This window comes from Ranitomeya imitator, chromosome 4 (genome assembly GCF_032444005.1).
Source record: "Ranitomeya imitator isolate aRanImi1 chromosome 4, aRanImi1.pri, whole genome shotgun sequence".
NCBI classification, from domain to species: Eukaryota; Metazoa; Chordata; class Amphibia; order Anura; family Dendrobatidae; genus Ranitomeya; species Ranitomeya imitator.
The window spans coordinates 77078657-77100500 of NC_091285.1; positions in this window are offsets into that span (position 1 = coordinate 77078657).

Sequence of the window (21844 nt, forward strand, 5' to 3'; positions counted from 1 at the left end):
ATATCTAATAACTGTTGGACACAGTAATGTTTCTGCCTTGAAATGAGGTTTATTGTACTAACAGAAAATGTGCAATCTGCATTCAAGCAAAATTTGACAGGTGCATAAGTATGGGCACCCCACCAGAAAAGTGACATTAATATTTAGTAGATCCTCCTTTTGCAAAAATAACAGCCTCTAGTTGCTTCCTGTAGCTTTTAATGAGTTCCTGGATCCTGAATGAAGGTATCTTTGACCATTCATCTTTACAAAACAATTCCAGTTCAGTTACGTTTGATGGTTGCTGAGCATGGACAGCTCAAATGATCCCACAGATGTTCAATGATATTCAGGTCTGGGGACTGGGATGGCCATTCCAGAACAGAGTAATTGTTCCTCTGCATGAATGCCTGAGTAGATTTGGAGCGGTGTTTTGGATCATTGTCTTGCTGAAAGATCCATCCCCTGCGTAACTTCAACTTTGTCACTGATTCATGAACATTATTGTCAAGAATCTGCTGATACTGAGGGGAATCCATGCGTCAACTTTAACAAGATTCCCGGTGCTGGTATTGGCCACACAGCTCCAAAGCATGATGGAACCTCCACCAAATTTTACTGTGGGTAGCAAGTGTTTTTCTTAGAATACTGTGTTTTTTGGCCGCCATGTATAACGCCTTTTTGTATGACCAAACAACTTATTCTTGGTTTCATCAGTCCACAGGAAATTCTTCAAAAAAAGAATTTGGCTTCTCCACATGTGCTTTTGCATACCTCAGCTGACTCTGTTTGTGGCGTGCTTGCAGAAACGGCTTCTTTCGCATCACTCTCCCATACAGCTTTTCCTTGTGCAAAGTGCGTTGTATAGTTGACCAATGCACAGTGACACCATCTGCAGCAAGTTGATGCTGCAGCTCTTTGGAGGTGGTCTCAGGATTGTCCTTGACTGATCTCATCATTCTTCTTCTCTGCCTTTCTGATGTTTTTCTTGGCCTGCCACTTCTGGCCTTAACAAGAACTGTACCTGTGTTCTTCCATTTCCTTACTATGTTCCTCACAGTGGAAATTGACAGGTTAAATCTCTGAGACAGCTTTTTGTATCCTTTGCCTGAACAACTATGTTGAATAATCTAATAATCTTTGTTTTCAGATCATTAGACAGTTGTTTTGAGGAGTCCATGATGCCACTCTTCAGAGGAGATTCAAACAGGAGAACAACTTGCAAGTGGCCACTTTAAGTAGATTTTCTCATGAGTGCATACACCTGGCTATGAAGTTCAAAACTCAATGTGGTTAGAAAACAAAAAAAAAGTGCTTTAGTAAGTTAGTAAAAAGTAGGTAGGAGTATTTAAAACAAGAAAATGATATGGGTACCCATACTTATGCACCTGTCAAATTTTGTTTGAATGCAGATTGCACATTTTCTGTTAGAACAATAAACCTCATTTCAAGGCATCCACCTCCATTATAAATGGCTTATCTACATCGGGGCGAGGTAGGATGGGAGCGCTAGCGAAGTGTGACTTAATGGAGTGAAAGGCCTTGGAGACCTCCTCAGACCACAATGTGGGATTTGCTCCCTTTTTGAGGAGGGCAACCAAGGGAGCTACCAAAGTTGAGAAGTGTGGAATGAACTGGCTATAGTAATTAATGAACCCCATAAAGCGCTGCACTGCTTTAAGAGAATGGGGTACCTGCCAGTCCTTGACAGCCTGTAGTTTGGCAGGATCCATAGCCAATCCCTGGGCGGAGATGATATAGCCCAGGAAAGGTAAGGACTCCTGCTCAAATACACATTTCTACAACTTTGCGTAGAGGGAATTTGCCTGTAAGAGGTTGAAGACTCTGCAAACATCTCTCTGGTAGGAGTCAATATCTGGAGAGTAGATGAGAATATCATCCTGATGTCCATAGTGCCCATCCCTGGTGTTAAAAGCCATCTTCCATTCGTCCCCCTCACGGATGCGAATCAGGTTGTAAGCACCCTGCAGATCTAATTTTGTAAATACCCTTGCTCCCCGAACCCTATCAAGGAAATCAGATATCAGGGTCAGAGGATACTTATTCTTAACGGTGATGGCGTTAAGTCCCCTGTAATCTATGCATGGACGTAGTTCCCCTTTCCTCTTCTGCACAAAGAAGAACCCAGCCCCTGCAGGTGACACTGACTTCCTAATGAATCCTCTTGCCAGGTTTTCCTGGATGTACTGTGACATTCCCTCTGTCTCTGGGAGAGATAATGGAAAGACTCGACCCCGGGGAGGCTCAGCACCAAGATTGCCTTGCGCAGGCGTGTACTACGGAGGATATAGAATGAACTTCAATCCAATATTGCGGCCAGCATGCAGCCAGCGGGTAAGGAAAGGGTGAATCAAACACCCGAAAACTCCGCCCATATGACCAAAAGCCGGTCCCGCCAAATTCAGGTGACAGGTTCCCTTTAACTAAGTAGAGACAAAGCCCAATAAATCATGGCAGAATTGCATTTTTTCACTATTTCATCATACTTGGAAGGTATTTTTTCCTATTTTCCAATATATAAAAGTACATACAGGTAAAAAAAGAAAAAAAAAACAATCCCTAATACTGCTATGTTGACAGAAAAATAAAAAAAGTTATGGTTCTTGAAACAAGGGGAAGAAAAAACAAAGGAGCAAAAATCAAATTACCCCTTTAAATAAAAACAATTCTGGTTAAACTTTTCCTGTTTTAATAATTCATTGCATACATTTTTTGATATAGGAAACACATGCTGCAGAAAAATGAGTGGCTGTATATAAAAGAAAACAATTAATTGACTTTACAATTATTAATGATGAACATATTTGAGTTGATGCCTGCTGTTTAGCTCATTACTATTTCCATTGGATAAGTTGTATGTCATATTCTCAGAAGACATCTTAAATTAAATTATAATTATTTTTAATAGTCTGAAATTGAATAAAGATAACCTTTTCTCCTGCAGAAGGAAGACACGAAAAGCACAAATTTATGTTGCATGTGCTTTCTACTCTTGTAATGCAATGTGAAATTTTGATTTGCTGTCCTTTCCAAGGCATTTAGCTTTGTAACTTTTTTTCAACTGTCTTTACTGATTTAGGGATAAATGTTTTTTCTTCCTTAGTTTAAATGGAAATGTTTTGACTCTTTAAACGAGTAGTGCCCTGACACACTTTGCTGATAAAAGCTCCTAATCAGGTAAAAATGTTCTCAGAAAAAATGTTTAAAGTGGATAACTTCAGGAAAAAATATCTTTTTATATGTTGTCTGATTTGCTTGTGGCCTCTTCGTGTCGTAATGAACTGAAGAGATTGTGGGATTGATTCAAAGAAGCCCCATCTGACTGCAGCTGCCTCTCTTTCATTAGCTCAGCTGCCACATGACTGCCTTCATAGTCACCCTTCCCACAGTAGTGATCAAATAGTCCCTTACTACATTACAGCTTCCCATTAATCATTTTTTTTCTAATGATTACTTCACTTCTGAAAAACCTCTGTCTAACTCTTAGTCAGCATATGCTTGAATATGAATCATAAACTGTATATAAAAAAACTTCCTTCTCACCCCCAATGGGAGTGGTCTTTGTTGTCCTTTCTCATTCTCGGGTCCTCTACCAGAGGCCTGGGAGTTTGATAGTTCTACGCAGGATCTTAGCTGTTCCCAGCATTGCCCTTTTCTGTACAGAGAGCTCAGATGATGCTCCTGGGATCTGTTGTAGCCATTCTTCCAACTTAGGGGAAGTGCTCCTATCACCACTGGAATCACTGTTGCCTTCACCTTCCACATCTTCTCCAGTTCTCCTTTGAGGCCCTGGTATTTCTCCAGCTTCTCATATTCCTTCTTTCTGATGTTGCTATCACTTGGCGCTGCCACATCTATTATCATTGCTGTCTTCTGTTCCTTGTCTACTATCACAATGTCTGTTTGGTTAGCCAACACCTGCTTATCCATCTGCACCTTGACGTCCCACAAGATTTTAGCCCTTGCATTCTCCACCACTTTTTATGGGGTCTCTCACTTGGACTTAGGGGGACTTAGCCCATATGCTGTGCAGATGTTCCTGTATACAATCCCCGCTACTTGGTTGTGGTGTTTGGTATATGCTGTTCCTTCTTGCATTTTGCATTCTGCCACTGTGCTGGACGGTTTCTTTGCATAGTCTGCACCTTGGGTCTTGTCTTGTGTGGTAGATTCCTGCTTCTATGGATCTGGTACTTAGTGCTTGCTCTTGTGCCGCTATGAATAGTGCCTCTTTGCTGTCTCGGAGTCCTGCTTTCTCCAGCCATTGGTAGGATTTCTCCATGTCAGTCACCTCCATTATCTGTCGAAGATACATCCCATGCAGTGGCTTGTCTTGCCATGACGCTTCATGTTCCTGTTATTCCTTTGCAGAACTGTGGTTGTTGCTGCCTCAGGCTTTCTCTCAGCATCTCTTTTGGTTCCATTTTACTAACGTATTCCTGGATACTCCTTGTTTCATCTGTGATGGTGGCTTGCATGCTTATCAATCCTTGACCACCCTCCTTTCTGTTGGTATACAATCTTTGTGTGTTAGACTTAGGGTGGAGACCCCCATGCATTGTGAGGAGCTTTTGTATATATATAAAACTTATAATGTGTTTGTATATGTTACTGTAAAAGTCAGAAGGACGGTAAAACCTAGGATTTACCGGTCAATCTGGACATTCACCGAGGCTGTCGGTAAAAGCTCAAAATGAAAAGTAAAATTGGACTTTTACTGGTGAAGTCTTGATAAATGTTAACATTTCTCAACAGCGTTGGTAAAAGTCAGAAATATCTGGTGTGAAGATGGAACATCTGACTTTAACCAAGCGCTGTTGGTAAATGTGCACATTTACTACGGCTTCTTGGTAAATGTAGCTGAGAAGGGTGTAATAAAAAGTGTAAGCCACCGCGGGCGAGGAAATGGAGGACACAGTGTTCAAGGTTTTTATAAATGTAATAAGAGTAAATGGGGAAAATATGGTAATAACAATGAACAAAATCTGCTACCCTGAAAGGTATCTGCTACCCTGTAACGTATGTACGTTCTATATATACAGATGTCAATCCTGACTATCCTATGATTATTGTTCCGATCATACAAAAAGTGCCCACTTCCCGCTAACATACAACCACTAACCCCACACTAAAATATGCAAGAGAACGTCCTAAGTATCTTAGGGTATCAGTGTTCTGCAGCATGGATATATCCAACAGATATCGGGATTATCCATACCCGTACAGCCCGTTATCCGCTCGGATAATGGGTCTGGACGGATCTATCCGCTTATTCCTAGTCACAATTACAGAATTACATAGTTTTGAAGTTGCGTTATTCTTGTATTTGCATTAATTTATCAATTTTGAGAAGTATTTTGCAACATAAATGTTTTCTATTTGCATTTTCCTATTTGTCTTTGTTCATTTGCATTTGCATTTTGAAGAATAAAAATATTTCTAACGATTAAGGCCTTCATCAGAGTTGAAAATTACGTTTAGCTAACTTTTACCACCATCATCTGCTGGTCAGAGTCAGAATTCTGTGACTCAAAGTTACTTTTACCAACACATGCTGGTAAATGTAAAGATTTACCAATTCCCCCAGGTAAAAGTCCAAAATCGTTCGTTTATATGGAATACATCTGACTTTTACCAACACTGTTGAGAAATGTTAACATTTACCAAGACTTCACCGGTAAAAGTCCAATTTTACTTTTCATTTTGAGCTTTTACCAACGGCCTCGGTGAATGTCCAGATTGACCGGTAAATCCTAAGTTTTACCGTCCTTCTGACTTTTACAGTAACATATACATCAATAACATAAGAATTAGTCTCTAAACATATTCCCCAATGTTAACACATTCACTGCCATTATACAATTATCTTCTCGAAATCATTAGGATCAGTGATGAGTAGGGTTGAGCGACACGGATCGGACAAATTCAAAAAGTCGCTGACTTTCGGCAAAGTCGGGTTTCATGAAATCTGACCCTAGTGTGGGATCGGCCATGAGGTCGGTGATCTTCGCGCCAAAGTCGCGTTTTGTATGATGCTTTCAGCGCCATTTCTCATCCAATGAAGGAGGATGCAGAGTGTGGGCAGTGTGATGACATAGGTTTCGGTCCCCACCATCTTAGAGAAGGGCATGACAGTGATTGGCTTGCTTTCTGCGGCGTCACAGGGGCTATAAAGGGGCATGCATGCCGACTGCCATCTTACTTCTGCCGATCTTAGCATAGGGAGAGGTTGCTGCAGCTGCATCAGAAGAAGGGATATAGTTAGGGAGGGAAGATTAACCCCAAAACTGCTTGTGCTGTAGCGATTTCCACTGTCCAACACCACCTTTTCTTTGCAGGGACAGTGGAGTTTATTTTTTTGTGCATCAGCTCTGTAGCTTATTAGGCTGCCCTATAAGGCTCCCGGATAGCTACATTGCTGTTTGCACGCCGCTGTGCAAACCAACTGCTTTTTTAAAAGCAAAAATCCTGTTGCTCCTTCCTTTCTGCACAATTATCTTGTTTATTTGTCCACACTTTTGTGTGCAGCAGTCCTTTTTATTGCTGCCATACGTGTGTGATAGAAATATTTATATCATGTAGATCTCACTTGCATGTATACTCCTCTATAATCATATATACTCATATAAATGCAAATATATGTTAGGTCTCGAGTTCCCGCTTCTGCATAGGGGGAATCTCGAGCCATCTCCGCTGCGGTCTCCCATTCTTATCCAGCCGCAGTGGAGTCTGCTCAGCAGGGACGTCAGTCCCAGCGTCTTGCTCAGTCTCACTCTGTACAGAGAGTTACTGCTGCTTCTTCAGCTTCTGCCATTAAAGCCAGTGCTGGTCAGCAGCGAGCGGACTTCTCTGGGACTAAAGGTACTGTCACACTAGACGATATCGCTAGCGATCCATGACGTTGCAGCGTCCTCGCTAGCGATATCGTCCAGTGTGACAGGCAGCAGCGATCAGGCCCCTGCTGGGAGATCGCTGGTCGGGGAAGAAAGTCCAGAACTTTATTTCGTCGCTGGACTCCCCGTAGACATCGCTGAATCGGCGTGTGTGACACCGATTCAGCGATGTCTTCGCTGGTAACCAGGGTAAACATTGGGTAACTAAGCGCAGGGCCGCGCTTAGTAACCCGATGTTTACCCTGGTTACCATCCTAAAAGTAAAAAAACAAACACTACATACTTACCTACCACTGTCTGTCCTCCAGCGCTGTGCTCTGCACTCCTCCTGCTCTGGCTGTGAGCGTCGGTCAGCCGGAAAGCAGAGCGGTGACGTCACCGCTCTGCTTTCTGGCTGCCCGGCGCTCACAGCCAGACCAGAGAAGCAGAGCGCCGAGGACAGACAGCGGTAGGTAAGTATGTAGCGTTTGTTTTTTTACTTTTTACGCTGGTAACCAGGGTAAACATCGGGTTACTAAGCGCGGCCCTGCGCTTAGTTACCCGATGTTTACCCTGGTTACCGGGGACCTCGGGATCGTTGGTCGCTGGAGAGCTGTCTGTGTGACAGCTCTCCAGCGACCAAACAGCGACGCTGCAGCGATCCGGATCGTTGTCGGTATCGCTGCAGCGTCGCTATGTGTGACGGTACCTTAAGTCCTTGTCTGCACACACTGAGCATGCCCAGGGCAAGATCTCCCGTTGGAGATCGAGGGTCATGTGCTCAGGCTCTGCAGCACATTCCATTGGTCCTCTTGGCAGGTCTTGGAAGGGCAAAGTTTCTGTGGCCACTTCCTGTGCTGCAACTATATAAACTGCGCATGACCGCACGGCCATGCGCTAGTGTACATTTGCTTACGTGTGTTTGTTGTGAGTGCAAGTCGTCCTTGGATACCCCTTCCCTATTGAATGTCTGTTCGCGGAAGGTGTATGGTTGCTATCTAGCGCCCGACTTATCCTACAGCACTAATCACACGTTACAGCGTCCAGTTGCTGTGACCGCCAGTACGGCGCCGTGCACTTCCTCTGTGCTTTCCTTACCCAAGCCTGGGTGGTTAGTGGCATTCGTCAGTGCGGCACCACATGCACTCTTGTGCCCTAATATTGTTATTCAGCTTCCTTACACACCCAGTTGCGGTGTTGTGCCAGCAAGGGTCTAATCGGACTTCAATCCTAGTTGGGGTTGAGTTCGCTGACTACTTGCTCGCCTTATGTGCGGTACCGCGATCCTGTGACGCAACAGGATCGCTTCCTTCACGCTGGGTGAAGTTTAACCCATGTGTGTATACTTATGAGTACCGCCATATAGTCCGTCATTACTTAGCAGCAGGTTCCATCTCTGCACGGTGGACCCCGGGCTGCGAACGCACCATACACTATCTGTCTTATTATTTGGTGCGTTCCGCTAGCCCTAACATTACACTAGCGCCAGGGTCTGGCTAGTAATGACAGACAAACAGCAATCCTTGCGGTATATCCAGCAGCTGGAGGGTAGGTTGGCGGCTCTTGAGAGCGCAACCTCAGCTGTGGATGTTACCGCAGTTGCTGTACAGGCTGCTAGCGTGGCTGCAGCAACCCTGTCCATTGCCACCCCTGCTCCGACATTTTCTCGCCTCCCGCTGCCAGAAAAATTTTCTGGTGACAGCAAGTTTTGTAGGGGATTTGTGAGTCAGTGCTCTATTCACCTCGAGCTCCTGGCTGCACGTTTTCCCACAGAGCGGGCTAAGGTGGGATTTATAGTATCTCTCTTGTCGGACAGGGCGTTGGAATGGGCTAAGCCGCTGTGGGAGCGTGGTGATCATGTGGTGCAGAGTGCTCCGCTGTTTCTGAGCACTCTGAAACAGGTGTTTTTAGGACCTCAAGTCACCCATGATACTGCGCTCCAACTGCTGGCATTAACTCAGGGTGAGTCCTTGGTCAGTCATTTTGCCGTCCAATTCCGCACTTTAGCTTCTGAGCTGGATTGGTCGGATAAAGCTCTTATCTCCATATTTTGGAGGGGCCTGGCTGACCACGTTAAGGACGCTCTGGCCACTAGGGAGATTCCTGCCACACTGGAGGAGTTAATAACTGTCTCCACTCGAATTGACCTTCGTTTTAACGAGCGGAGGTTAGAGCGAGCCCAGTGTAGGCAGAGGTTTCGGCTGGCTCCTACCTTCGCCAAACCTCTGGAATCTCCGGTCCTGGTTCCTGAGTCACATGAGGCCAGGGAAGTGTCACAAGCGGGATCTAAGTCTCGGACCGCTTGTGCACTCAAGGTCTGTCATGTTTGCCAGCAGTCAGGACATCTAGCCACCAGATGTTCTCAGCGGTCGAGGAAACGTCAGCGTCTAGTGGTAGTAGGTGGAGGTACACTAGACACGGCGACGTTTGCCTCTAAATTATTCTTTAAGGGGACAATTACTATAGGCTCATTCTTCCACTCGGTAGAGCTCTGCGTGGATTCTGGGGCGGAGGGCAATTTTATGTCTTCTGCCTTCGCCCAACGTCACGCAATACCCCTGGTTATGCTAGCTCAACCAGTAACGGTACGAGTGGTGAATGGGTCGACACTGCCCTCACAGATAACACACCAGACCATCCCTTTTACTCTGTCCATGTCGCCATCTCATCAGGAGATTATCTCTGCTCGTAATTCCAGAGGGAATTGATGAGGTCCTGTTGGGAATACCTTGGCTACGGTACCACTCTCCTCATATCGAGTGGTCCTCTGGCAGAATCCTGGGATGGGGTGAATCTTGTGGGGGTAGGTGTCAGAGGGAGTGCGTTCAGGTTGCTACTACAGAGGTACCCGCAGATCTTTCCTCTCTCCCCAAGCAGTATTGGTCTTATGCAGACGTGTTCTCCAAAAAGGCGGCGGAGATCCTTCCGCCCCATCGCCCCTATGACTGTCCTATTGATCTCTTGCCTGGTGCTGAGCCTCCCCGGGGTCGAGTCTATCCGCTATCTCTCCCGGAGACGGAGGCAATGTCACAGTACATCCAGGAAAATCTGGCAAGAGGATTCATTAGGAAGTCAGTGTCACCTGCTGGGGCAGGGTTCTTCTTCGTGCAGAAGAAGAATGGGGAATTGCGTCCATGCATAGACTACAGGGGTCTTAACGCTATCACCGTTAAAAATAAGTATCCTTTGCCCTTGATATCTGAGCTCTTCGATAGGCTTCGGGGAGCAAGGGTATTTACTAAACTAGATCTGCGGGGTACTTACAACCTGATTCGCATCCGTGAGGGGGACGAATGGAAGACGGCTTTTAACACCAGGGATGGGCACTATGAATATCTGGTGATGCCCTTCGGGCTCTGTATTGCCCCAGCCGTTTTCCAAGACTTTGTGAACGATATCTTCCGGGATATGCTTTCCACCTCGGTCGTAGTCTATCTGGATGATATTCTCATCTACTCTCCAGATATTGACTCCCACCGGAGAGATGTTTGCAAAGTGTTCGACCTCCTACGGGCAAACTCCCTCTATGCCAAGTTGGAGAAGTGTATGTTTGAGCAGGAGTCCTTACCTTTCCTAGGCTACATCATCTCTGCCCAGGGATTGGCTATGGATCCTGCCAAACTACAGGCTGTGATGGACTGGCAGGAACCCCATTCTCTTAAAGCGGTGCAGTGCTTTATGGGGTTCATTAATTATTATCGCCAGTTCATTCCGCACTTCTCAACTTTGGTAGCTCCCTTGGTTGCCCTCACCAAGAAGGGGGCGAATCCCAAATTGTGGTCTGAGGAGGTCTCCAAGGCCTTTAACTCTATAAAGTCACACTTCGCTAGCGCTCCCATCCTACATCGCCCCGATGTTGATAAGCCATTTATCATGGAGGTGGATGCCTCTTCTGTTGGTGCTGGAGCTGTCCTCTTCCAAAAGGATGCTCAAGGTCGGAAGCATCCTTGCTTCTTTTTCTCCAAAACCTTCTCACCAGCAGAGAGGAATTATTCCATCGGGGACAGGGAGTTGCTAGCCATGAAGTTGGCTTTCTCGGAGTGGAGACATCTCTTGGAGGGAGCACGTTTTCCCTTCCAAGTCTTCACAGACCATAAAAATTTGGTGTACCTGCAGACAGCCCAGCGGTTGAATTCTCGCCAGGCCAGATGGTCCTTGTTCTTCTCCCGGTTTCATTTCACCCTCCATTTTCTTTCTGGGGAGAAGAACATTCGGGCCGACGCTCTCTCTCGCTCCGTTGTGTCATCTGCGGAGGAGGAGGAGGAGCCTCGGCTTATTGTCCCCACCGAGAGCTTGAGAACTGTGGCCCCGGTTTCGCTAGAGTCTGTGCCCCCGGGCAAGACTTTTGTTCCATCCAATTTGCGACCGGAGGCTCTCTCTTGGGCACACTCGTCCAGGGTGGGTGGACATTTTGGTACCAAAAGGACATCTGAGTTACTGGCGAGGACGTACTGGTGGTCGCATATGGCTCGTGATGTCGCAGAGTATGTTCGGGCGTGTGTCTCTGGCACCAAGAACAAGACTCCTCGGCAACGGCTAACTGGTTTGCTTTTTCCTCTGCCGGTGGCGGACAGGCCCTGGGAGATGGTCGGGATGGACTTTGTGGTGGGCTTACCCAAGTCTCGTAACTGCACCATTATCTGGGTGATCACCGACCATTTTTCCAAGATGGTGCACTTGGTGCCTCTTCCACGGCTACCTTCTGCACGGGCGTTGGCTGTCTTGTTCGTCAAGCATATCTTTCGCCTACACGGTATGCCAGACAAAATTGTTAGTGACCGGGGTCCCCAGTTTGCGTCTCGATTCTGGAGAGAGCTTTGTCGTCTACTCAGTATTGAGTTGAATCTCTCTTCGGCATATCATCCCGAGACGAATGGGTTGGTAGAGAGGGCCAACCAGACCTTGGTCACATATTTACGACATTTTGTTTCTGCCAGGCAGGATGACTGGGCATCCTTGCTACCGTGGGCAGAGTTTGCACTTAACAATGCCGTAGCCGACTCCACCGGTCAGACTCCATTCCTCCTAAATTACGGCCAGCATCCGCGTGTTCCTGTGCCCATGCCTGTGTCTTCTGCTGACTCCAGGGTGGCAGACTGGGCTGTGGAGGCACGGGACATTTGGGACCACACGCAGGATGCCATTCGGGCCTCCAAGGAGAGAATGAGGTCCTCCGCCGATGTTCATCGGCGCCCCGCCGCTCCGACCTTTGCTCCTGGCAACTTGGTGTGGCTCTCCGCCCGTAACATCAGGCTGCGAGTTGAGTCCACTAAGTTTGCTCCTCGCTACTTGGGTCCCTTCTAGGTTCTCGAACAGGTTAATCCTGTGGTCTACTGTTTGGCTCTTCCTCCACGCTTGGGTATCACCGACACCTTTCATGTGTCCCTCTTGAAACCCGTATACATGTCCCGATTTTCCGAGTCATCTGCCGGGACATCGGGTTCGTCTACGGACGATTACGAGGTGAACGCTATTTTGGGGTGCAAGGTGGTACGCGGCAAAAAGTTCTATCTGGTGGATTGGAAGGGTTATGGCCCAGAGGACAGGTCATGGGAGCCTGCTGAAAACATTCGGGCCCCACAGCTCATTGCTGCCTTCGAGCGTAGCGAGGCCCAAGGAGGGGGGGGCCCTAGGGGGGGGGTAATGTTAGGTCTCGAGTTCCCGCTTCTGCACAGGGGGAATCTCGAGCCATCTCCGCTGCGGTCTCCCATTCTTATCCAGCTGCAGTGGAGTCTGCTCAGCAGGGACGTCGGTCCCAGCATCTTGCTCAGTCTCACTCTGTACAGAGAGTTACTGCTGCTTCTTCAGCTTCTGCCATTAAAGCCAGTGCTGGTCAGCAGCGAGCGGACTTCTCTGGGACTAAGTCCTTGTCTGCACACACTGAGCATGCCCAGGGCAAGATCTCCCGTTGGAGATCGAGGGTCATGTGCTCAGGCTCTGCAGCACATTCCATTGGTCCTCTTGGCAGGTCTTGGAAGGGCAAAGTTTCTGTGGCCACTTCCTGTGCTGCAACTATATAAACTGCGCATGACCGCACGGCCATGCGCTAGTGTACATTTGCTTACGTGTGTTTGTTGTGAGTGCAAGTCGTCCTTGGATACCCCTTCCCTATTGAATGTCTGTTCACGGAAGGTGTATGGTTGCTATCTAGCGCCCGACTTATCCTACAGCACTAATCACACGTTACAGCGTCCAGTTGCTGTGACCGCCAGTACGGCGCCGTGCACTTCCTCTGTGCTTTCCTTACCCAAGCCTGGGTGGTTAGTGGCGTTCGTCAGTGCGGCACCGCATGCACTCTTGTGCCCCAATATTGTTATTCAGCTTCCTTACACACCCAGTTGCGGTGTTGTGCCAGCAAGGGTCTAATCGGACTTCAATCCTAGTTGGGGTTGAGTTCGCTGACTACTTGCTCGCCTTCTATGTGCGGTACCGCGATCCTGTGACGCAACAGGATCGCTTCCTTCACGCTGGGTGAAGTGTAACCCACGTGTGTATACTTATGAGTGCCACCATATAGTCCGTCATTACTTAGCAGCAGGTTCCATCTCTGCACGGTGGACCCCGGGCTGCGAACGCACCATACACTATCTGTCTTATTATTTGGTGCGTTCCGCTAGCCCTAACAATATATCTATATACACTATAATCAATTGCTTAAAATGGCTGACATAAACTGATATAAGCCAGACAGACTGTTCGGTGATTTCCACCCAAAAAAGCAGAAGAACTCCAGATGTCTTAAGTGCTGATGAGATGTCTCAACTTTGTCCTAGATGCAGAGATACATTTTAGTTGCTTAATCAGCAATCATATGTGCATTAATCACAATATTCCATATATATTCAGATAACCAATAACAGAGGAGCTAGACAATATGTTAATTAACTAACCACCCCTAACCACTCCTTTCTATATGCAATTATAAAACTATGTTTCAGGAAATAAAGGATCAGTATTGATGGAAAGGTGTTAAACCATCAGCACCTCCCCCATATGGGGATGAAAAATATTGGGTGTGTGCAGTCTGCACCCAGCAGAATCCATTGTACAGGGAGACTTGCTCAGCATGTGGTGCGCCCCGCCCAAACTTGGTACAGGGAGATGGCACTGTTACTCTGACGATGCTGGCACGGGCTGCATCAAAGAAGAAGGAATTCTCTTCTTGTCTTTCTCCTCTATCTTTTTCCTCTCAGTCTTCTGCACTGCCCTCTCCTCCTCCTCTATCTTCTCCACCTCTAACTCCTCCTGCTCTTCCTTCTCCACACCCATCTCCATGCCTCTCTTCTCCTCCTCCTCCTCTCTCTCCTCCACACCTCCCATCTTCTCTCTCCTCCCTCTGTTCTCCTCCCTCCTTCTACATCACACTCCACACCTCCTCCTTCTCTTTCACCACACCCTTTGCCTCCTTCTCTCTCTCTCCCCTTTCTCTAAAACCACCCGTCTTTTGCTCTATCAGCTCCCCTCCCTCACTCTTCACCTCCGCACGTCCCGCCTTCTGCGCACCTTACATCTCTACCTCCTTCTTTTCCTCTGCACCATGTATCTCTTCCTGTTTCACACTCCTGCTTTGTTGCCTGTTGGGCAGATGCCAGATTCAAGCAGTGAAGTGTCTCTGTATCCGGTGCTCACAGCACAAGGCACATTCTATGTTCCCAATACAGCCCAGCCTCTGACAGTCATGGGGAGGAAGGTGGAGATCCCCCGGTAGAAGGCACCCCCCAAGCTGCAGTAGGCAGCAGACAGCTCAGCCCTGGGTGCAGGGGGGGAGGACTGACATCATCATCATCATCATCTGTTGATAATGTGCAACTTCAGCACCGGTCAGAGCTGCCTACATTCACATCAACATAGAGCTATAAGCCTAGTCCACCACAGCTTCAGCAAGGGGGGAGACATCCTCACACAAAAAGACAGCTTCTAAGTCCAAAAATCAGCCAGTGTATGACCCCAGCACATGCTATCACAAGTATTCCTCTGATGAAGATGTGGAGGGAACATCATACATGCTGCCCAGTACTAGGAAAAAAAACCCACAGGCACCAAGAATGCAGGGGCAGATAGAGGCACCACCATTACACTATGTGCACTTCAAGTCAGGTGACAATCTTCCTGACCCAGGGATGCATCCCATGCCATTTTACTGAAGAATGTAGCAGAACCAGCGAACATATATAGCCACCTGGAATGATCTCTGGGCCATAAATGGAACTGAAAAACAGGTGATGCACTCTGGCCAATCATGAAGGAACAATACAAACTTCCAGCAGAATTAGATGTACACACTTGGGAGTCAGGGCCACAGCTAATTGAACAGCTCAGAGTGTGAGCCAAAGGCAGATTGGCAGGACAAGCCCTCAGCTTACATGACATGAGCCAAGACAAGACAGAGTCTGTAAAGAAGTTTCATGGCAGAGTAATGCAAGTATTCCAAGACTTGGGCTTCACCATTCATGACCAGATACACACGCAAATGTTGGCACAGGCCTTTGTGCATGGACTGAGACAGCCAATCAGGAAACCACTGATAGTGGCTAGGCCCGAGAACAGGTCAATAGCAGTGGACTGACCCAGCAAAACGGGTTATGTGCGCCTGGGAGACTGTTTATTGCCAATTGTCACCAAAACTGCTGCCATTATAGCGCCACAAAGAGCGCGAAGAAGGAAATGGGTGCCGTGCTGCTGAGAACGCCGGAAGGGGAGCCAGAGGTGAAGATGCTGCAAAGTGCCGAACGACACACCGGAAGAACCGCTGCAGACTCTGGAGAGGAGACACCAACCTCAATAAGGTTAGCAAAGGGGAGAAGCTATGTCAAAGCAGGGGGAAGAAGTAATGGCAGATGCGGCCGCAGCCCCTGTAATGCCCCAAGACCTTGGGTTGGATGCAGCCACCGGTCTCATGGCACCCCCGGGCTCCGCCAAGGATGCACCTGCAGGCCCCATCTTATCACCGCAACTTCAATCAGCAGGCCAGACCCCGCTGCTGCTTCAGTGTCCATCATGCCATTGTCCACAGTAGCCAAAGGGATTGAGTCCCAACCAGGAGTGCAGAAGACAGCCCCTCTCATGGTGACCACTGACCTGGAAGCGCAACCACCCTACAAAGACAGAAGAAGTGTCAAGTGTTACATCTATGGCAAGTTTGGCCATTTCTGGAACCAGTGCAGAGCACCCATGCAACCCAAGAGTTGGTCCAGATAAACAGGTCAAGGAAGAAGTGCAGAAGGCAGTGAAGTACCCCGTCCATGGGGCAGGGATAAGCAAGCCAGGTCTGCAAGACACTACGCTCCTGACATGTAAAACCCCGTCTGCAGGACCAATACCTCAAATTGCCCTGAAAGTGTATGGCGTTGTCAGATCTTTTCTTCTGCACACCGGTGCAGCCAGAAGTGTGATGAGACCTGTGGAACTCCGCGATCCCACCTGCCTATCAGAATCCTCTGTCTCGCATGGGCATTGATGGTCAAGTCAGACATTCTCAGCTTACAAAGCCTCTGAGCGGGTGCACTCAGCCAGGACACTCTGTCCTGTCCCAGTTTGTGGTGTCAAGAACCTGCCACTCAACCTGCTGGGAGCGGACCTACTGCAGAAGCTGAAGGCAACCACAGTGTTCCAGGAAGATGGGACCGTGACACTTTCTTCATCCCTGACCCAAGAAGAATCATGCTGGCGGCCCTACAAGAACCTCAAACAACCGATGAGGCCTACCCAAGGAGGTACTGGACGTAGTACCAGAGAGTCTATGGTCTAAGGGACCCCAGGACGTGGGAAAACCTCAAGTTGCCCAATACGGGTGTCACTCAAGCCAGATACTTCGTACCCTCGTAAGGCCCAGGCCAGGCCTAAAGTCAAGCTGCCTCTGACCAACTGAAGATCTACCTGGAAAGAGGAATCATTGTTCCTTGCACATCGCCTTGCAATACCCCTGTCAAGAAAAAGATTGCAAAGGAGAGCCAGCCAAGTTCAAAATGGTACATGACCTGAGAGATGTGAATGACGCCACGGTGTTTAAAACTCCAATTGTGCCGAATCCACACACTCTGCTCTCAAAATGTGCCTTCCACAGCAAAATTGTTCACAGTGACTGACCTGGCTAATGCTTTCTCCAGTGTTCACTTCATCCAGAAGACCAGTACCTGTTTGCCTTAACGCACCAGGGGAGACAGCACACATGGACAGTTATGCCACAGCGGGCCCAGAACAGCCCTTCACAGCTCAGCAAAGCAATGTCCACAGTCCTCACCAACTGGGTCACAGAACATGCAGAAGTAACCCTGCTACAATACATGGACGATCTGCTCCTTTGTGCAGTTGACATTAACACGTGTAAAGCCCATTCCTTGTCTCTCCTACTCTACCTGGTGGAGCAGCACTGCAAGGTCTCAAAGAACCAAGTACAGTGGTGTCTGAAGAGAGTTACGTTCCAGAGACACTGTATTGCTCACCAGACAAAACATCTGACAGATAACTGGAAGACCACAGTGGAGAAGACGGTTCCTCCAAAAACTCCAAGGGCACTACAGGCCTTCCTTGGTCTAGTTTCGTATTGCAGAGCCTGGATCCCTGATGCTTCAGTCCTAATGCAGCCTCTGTATGACTATGTCAACATAACCCCGTTCCTCCTGACAGATGCAGCCTTCAGCTCGTTCAAGAAGTTAAAAGACTCTGTAGTCTCAGTGCCAGCACTAGGCTTACCTGACTACGAGAAGCCATTCCGTCTCTACCTGATGAAAAAAGAAGGCCTTGCTACTGGAGTCCTGACACAGCTTCAGGGGGAAAGCCGAGACCTTTTGGCTAATTTTCAGCTTGCTTGGATCCAGTTGCAAGGGAAGCCCCCTCCTGCATGAGAGCAGCATTTGCAGCACCGGCCCTCCTGGACAAGACTGCTGACATCATTCTTGGATTGCAGATTGGAAATCCTGGCTCCGCATGACATCTCAGAAATCCTCAACCAAACCCAGCCAAAATATCTCTCCACCCCCAGGCATCTTCGTCTCCAGATGCACAGTCCTCAACCCGTCCACTCTACTCCCACTCCCAAGGGGGATACAGATATGGACCCTCAGATCAAAACTCTGATCAAAAATCTGCATGATACCTTCCGCAGGGATCTGGATTTGCTCCGGATGGATGACCATGATTGCTTCAGCATCATGCAACAGGAAACAGCAGGACTACCCAAGGTGGCAGAAGAGTCACTGACCAACCCAGAGTTGATCCTATACGTGGATGGTTCCAGATTTGCAGATGATGAAGGAAGATTCCAGACAGGATGTGCAGAGACCAGCAATCAAGAGATCCTGTGGTCCAGAAGTCTGCCGCCTAGTCTGTCAGCTCAGGAAGCAGAACTAATAGCGCTGACGAAGGCCTGCCAGATTGCAGAAGGCAAAACTGCAAACATATACACCGATTCAAGGTACTCGCATGGCATAGCACATGGCTCTGGACCCGTCTGGACTGCAAGAGACCTCATCACAGCAAGCAGAAAAATTGTGAAGCATCATGGAGCCATCAAGGACCTGCTGGATGCACTCCAACTTCCAAAAAATGGTGGCAGTACTAAAAGTCAAAGCACATGGAAAATTGAACACAGTAGGGGCATTGGGGTAACAACATAGCGGATATAGCAGCCAAAGAAGCAGTCAAAGGAAGGCAAAATGGAGAAGTGGGAGAGGTCGCAGAGCCGAACGGCTACTACATGACGACTGAAGACAAGAAACCTGACCAGATGACGTCCTGGGATCTGCTCAAAAAGCTGCAAGAGCAAGCCCCCAAAAAATGACAGGAAGGAATGCTGGATGCGAAGGGAACAACACATGAAGATGGAAGGGTAAACGCAATGGACTACAAAACCCTGTTTACCCCGCCCTGTTTACCCCGAAGCATGTATCCTATGGTGGTCCAGTGGGCACATGGGCCCACACACAGATCAAAGACACAGATGAATGATCTGATTGGTGCTTACTGGTTCACTCCAGGGATCTCCACCCTAACAGCCAAATTCACTAACAGCTGTCTGACCTGCGGCAAATGCAACCCTGGAAGAATGGAGAAAGTTCCCACACGTCATCTTGCCAGACCGCTGTACCCCTTCCAGAGGATCCAGATAGACCACATCCAGATGCCGCCAAGTGGAGGATTCGAATATGCTCTTGTGGTCGTGGACGTGTTCTCAGGATGGCCAGAAGCTTTCCTAGTGAGGAACCAGTCAGCAAAGACTACTGCAAAGAAGCTACTCTCAGAGATGAGATACGCAGATATGGGGTCCCAGAAGTGATAGGCAGTGACCAGGGACCCGCATTCAAGGCAAATCTCACACAAGAGATCTGGTCAGCAGTAGGGTCAGACTTAGGCCTACGCACTCCCTACAATCCCCAGAGTAGCGAGAAAGTGGATAGACTGAATGGGACGCTTAACCCCTTCCCGACCCATGACGCCACGTAGGCGTCATGAAAGTCGGTGCCAATCCGACCCATGACGCCTATGTGGCGTCATGGAAAGATCGCGTCCCTGCAGATCGGGTGAAAGGGTTAACTCCCATTTCACCTGATCTGCAGGGACAGGGGGAGTGGTAGTTTAGCCCAGGGGGGGTGGCTTCCCCCCCATCGTGGCTACGATCGCTCTGATTGGCTGTTGAAAGTGAAACTGCCAATCAGAGCGATTTGTAATATTTCACCTATTATAACTGGTGAAATATTACAATCCAGCCATGGCCGATGCTGCAATAGCATCGGCCATGGCTGGAAACACTAATGTGCCCCCACCCCACCCCACCGATCGCCCCCCCAGCCCTCCGATCTGTCCGGTACACTGCTCCGGCTCCCCTCCGTCCTGTGCTCCGCTCCCCCCGTGGTCTTGTCCACTCCCCTCGTGCTCCAATCACCCTCCCCATGCTCCAATCACCCCCCCTGCACTCCGATCCACCCCCCGTGCTCCGTTCCACCCCCCGTGCTCCGTTCCACCCCCCCGTGCTCCGTTCCACCACCCCGTGCTCCGTTCCACCCCCCCCCCCCGTGCTCCGTTCCACCCCTCCCGTGCTCCGATCCACCCCCCATGCTCCGATCCCCCCCCCCCGTGCTCCCCCCCACCCCATCATACTTACCGATCCTGCCGGGATCCGTCCGTCTTCTCCCTCGGTGCCGCCATCTTCCAAAATGGCGGGCGCATGCGCAGTGCGCCCGCCGAATCTGCCGGGCGGCAGATTCGTTCCAAAGTGCATTTTGATCACTGAGATATAATCTATCACAGTGATCAAAATAAAAAAAATAATAAATGACCCCCCCCCCCTTTGTCACCCCCATAGGTAGGGACAATAAAAAAATAAATAATTTTTTTTCACACTAATGTTAGAATAGGGGTAGGGTTAGGGCTAGGGTTAGGGTTAGGGGTAGGGTTAGGGGTAGGGTTAGGGCTAGGGTTAGGGCTAGGGTTAGGGTTAGGGGTAGGGTTAGGGCTAGGGTTAGGGGTAGGGGTAGGGCTAGGGTTAGGGCTAGGGTTAGGGCTAGGGTTAGGGCTAGGGTTAGGGCTAGGGTTAGGGCTAGGGTTAGGGTTAGGGCTAGGGTTAGGGGTAGGGTTAGGGCTAGGGTTAGGGCTAGGGTTAGGGTTAGAGTTTCGATATGTGCACACTTATTCTGGTCCTCTGCGGATTTTTCCGCAGCGGATTTGATAAATCCTGAGTGCTAAACAGCTGCGGATTTATGCGCATTTCACTGCAGTTTTACAACTGCGATTTTCTATTTGAGCAGTTGTAAAACCGCTGCGGAATCCGCACAAAGAAGTGACATGCTGCGGAATGTAAACCGCTGTGTTTCCGTGCAGTTTTTCCGCAGCATGTGTACAGCGATTTTTGTTTCCCATAGGTTTACATTGAACTGTAAACTCATGGGAAACTGCTGCGCATCCGCAGCATTTTCCGCAGTGTGTGCACATACCTTTAGAATTAGGCTATGTGCACACGGTGCGGATTTGGCTGCGGATCTGCAGTGGATTGGCCGCTGCGGATTTGCAGCAGAGTTCCATCAGGTTTACAGTACCAAGTAAACCTATGGAAAACCAAATCCGCTGTGCCCATGGTGCGGAAAATACAGCGCGGAAACGCTGCGTTGTATATTCCGCAGCATGTCAATTCTTTGTGCGGATTCCGCAGCATTTTACACCTGTTCTTCAATAGGAATCCGCAGGTGAAATCCGCACAAAAAACACAGGAAATCCGCGGAAAATCCACAGGTAAAACGCAGTGCCTTTTACCCACGGATTTTTCAAAAATGATGCTGAAAAATCTCACAAGAATCCCCAACGTGGGCACATAGCCTTAGGGTTAGGGTTGGAATTAGGGTTGTGGTTAGGGTTGTGATTAAGGTTATGGCTACAGTTGGGATTAGGGTTAGGGGTGTGTTGGGGTTAGTGTTGGAGGTAGAATTGAGGGGTTACCACGGTTTAGGCACATCAGGGGTCTCCAAACGTAACATGGCGCCACCATTGATTCCAGCCAATCTCGTATTCAAAAAGTCAAATGGTGCTCCCTCCCTTCTGAGCCCCGACGTGTGCCCAAACAGTGGTTTTCCCCCACATATGGGGTATCAGCATACTCAGGATAAACTGTGCAACAATTATTGGGGTCCAATTTCTCCTGTTACCCTTGTGAAAATAAAAAAATGCTTGCTAAAACATCATTTTTGAGGAAAGAAAAATGATTTTTTATTTTCACGGCTCTGCGTTGTAAACGTCTGTGAAGCACTTGGGGGTTCAAAGTGCTCACCACATATCTAGATAAGTTCCTTGGGGGGTCTAGTTTCTAAAATGGGGTCACATGTGGCGGGTTTCTACTGTTTAGGCACACCAGGGGCTCTGCAAACGCAACGTGATGCCCGCAGACCATTCCATCAAAGTCTGCATTTCAAAAGTCACTACTTCCCTTCTGAGCCCCGACGTGTGCCCAAACAGTGGTTTACCTCCACACATGGGGTATCAGCGTA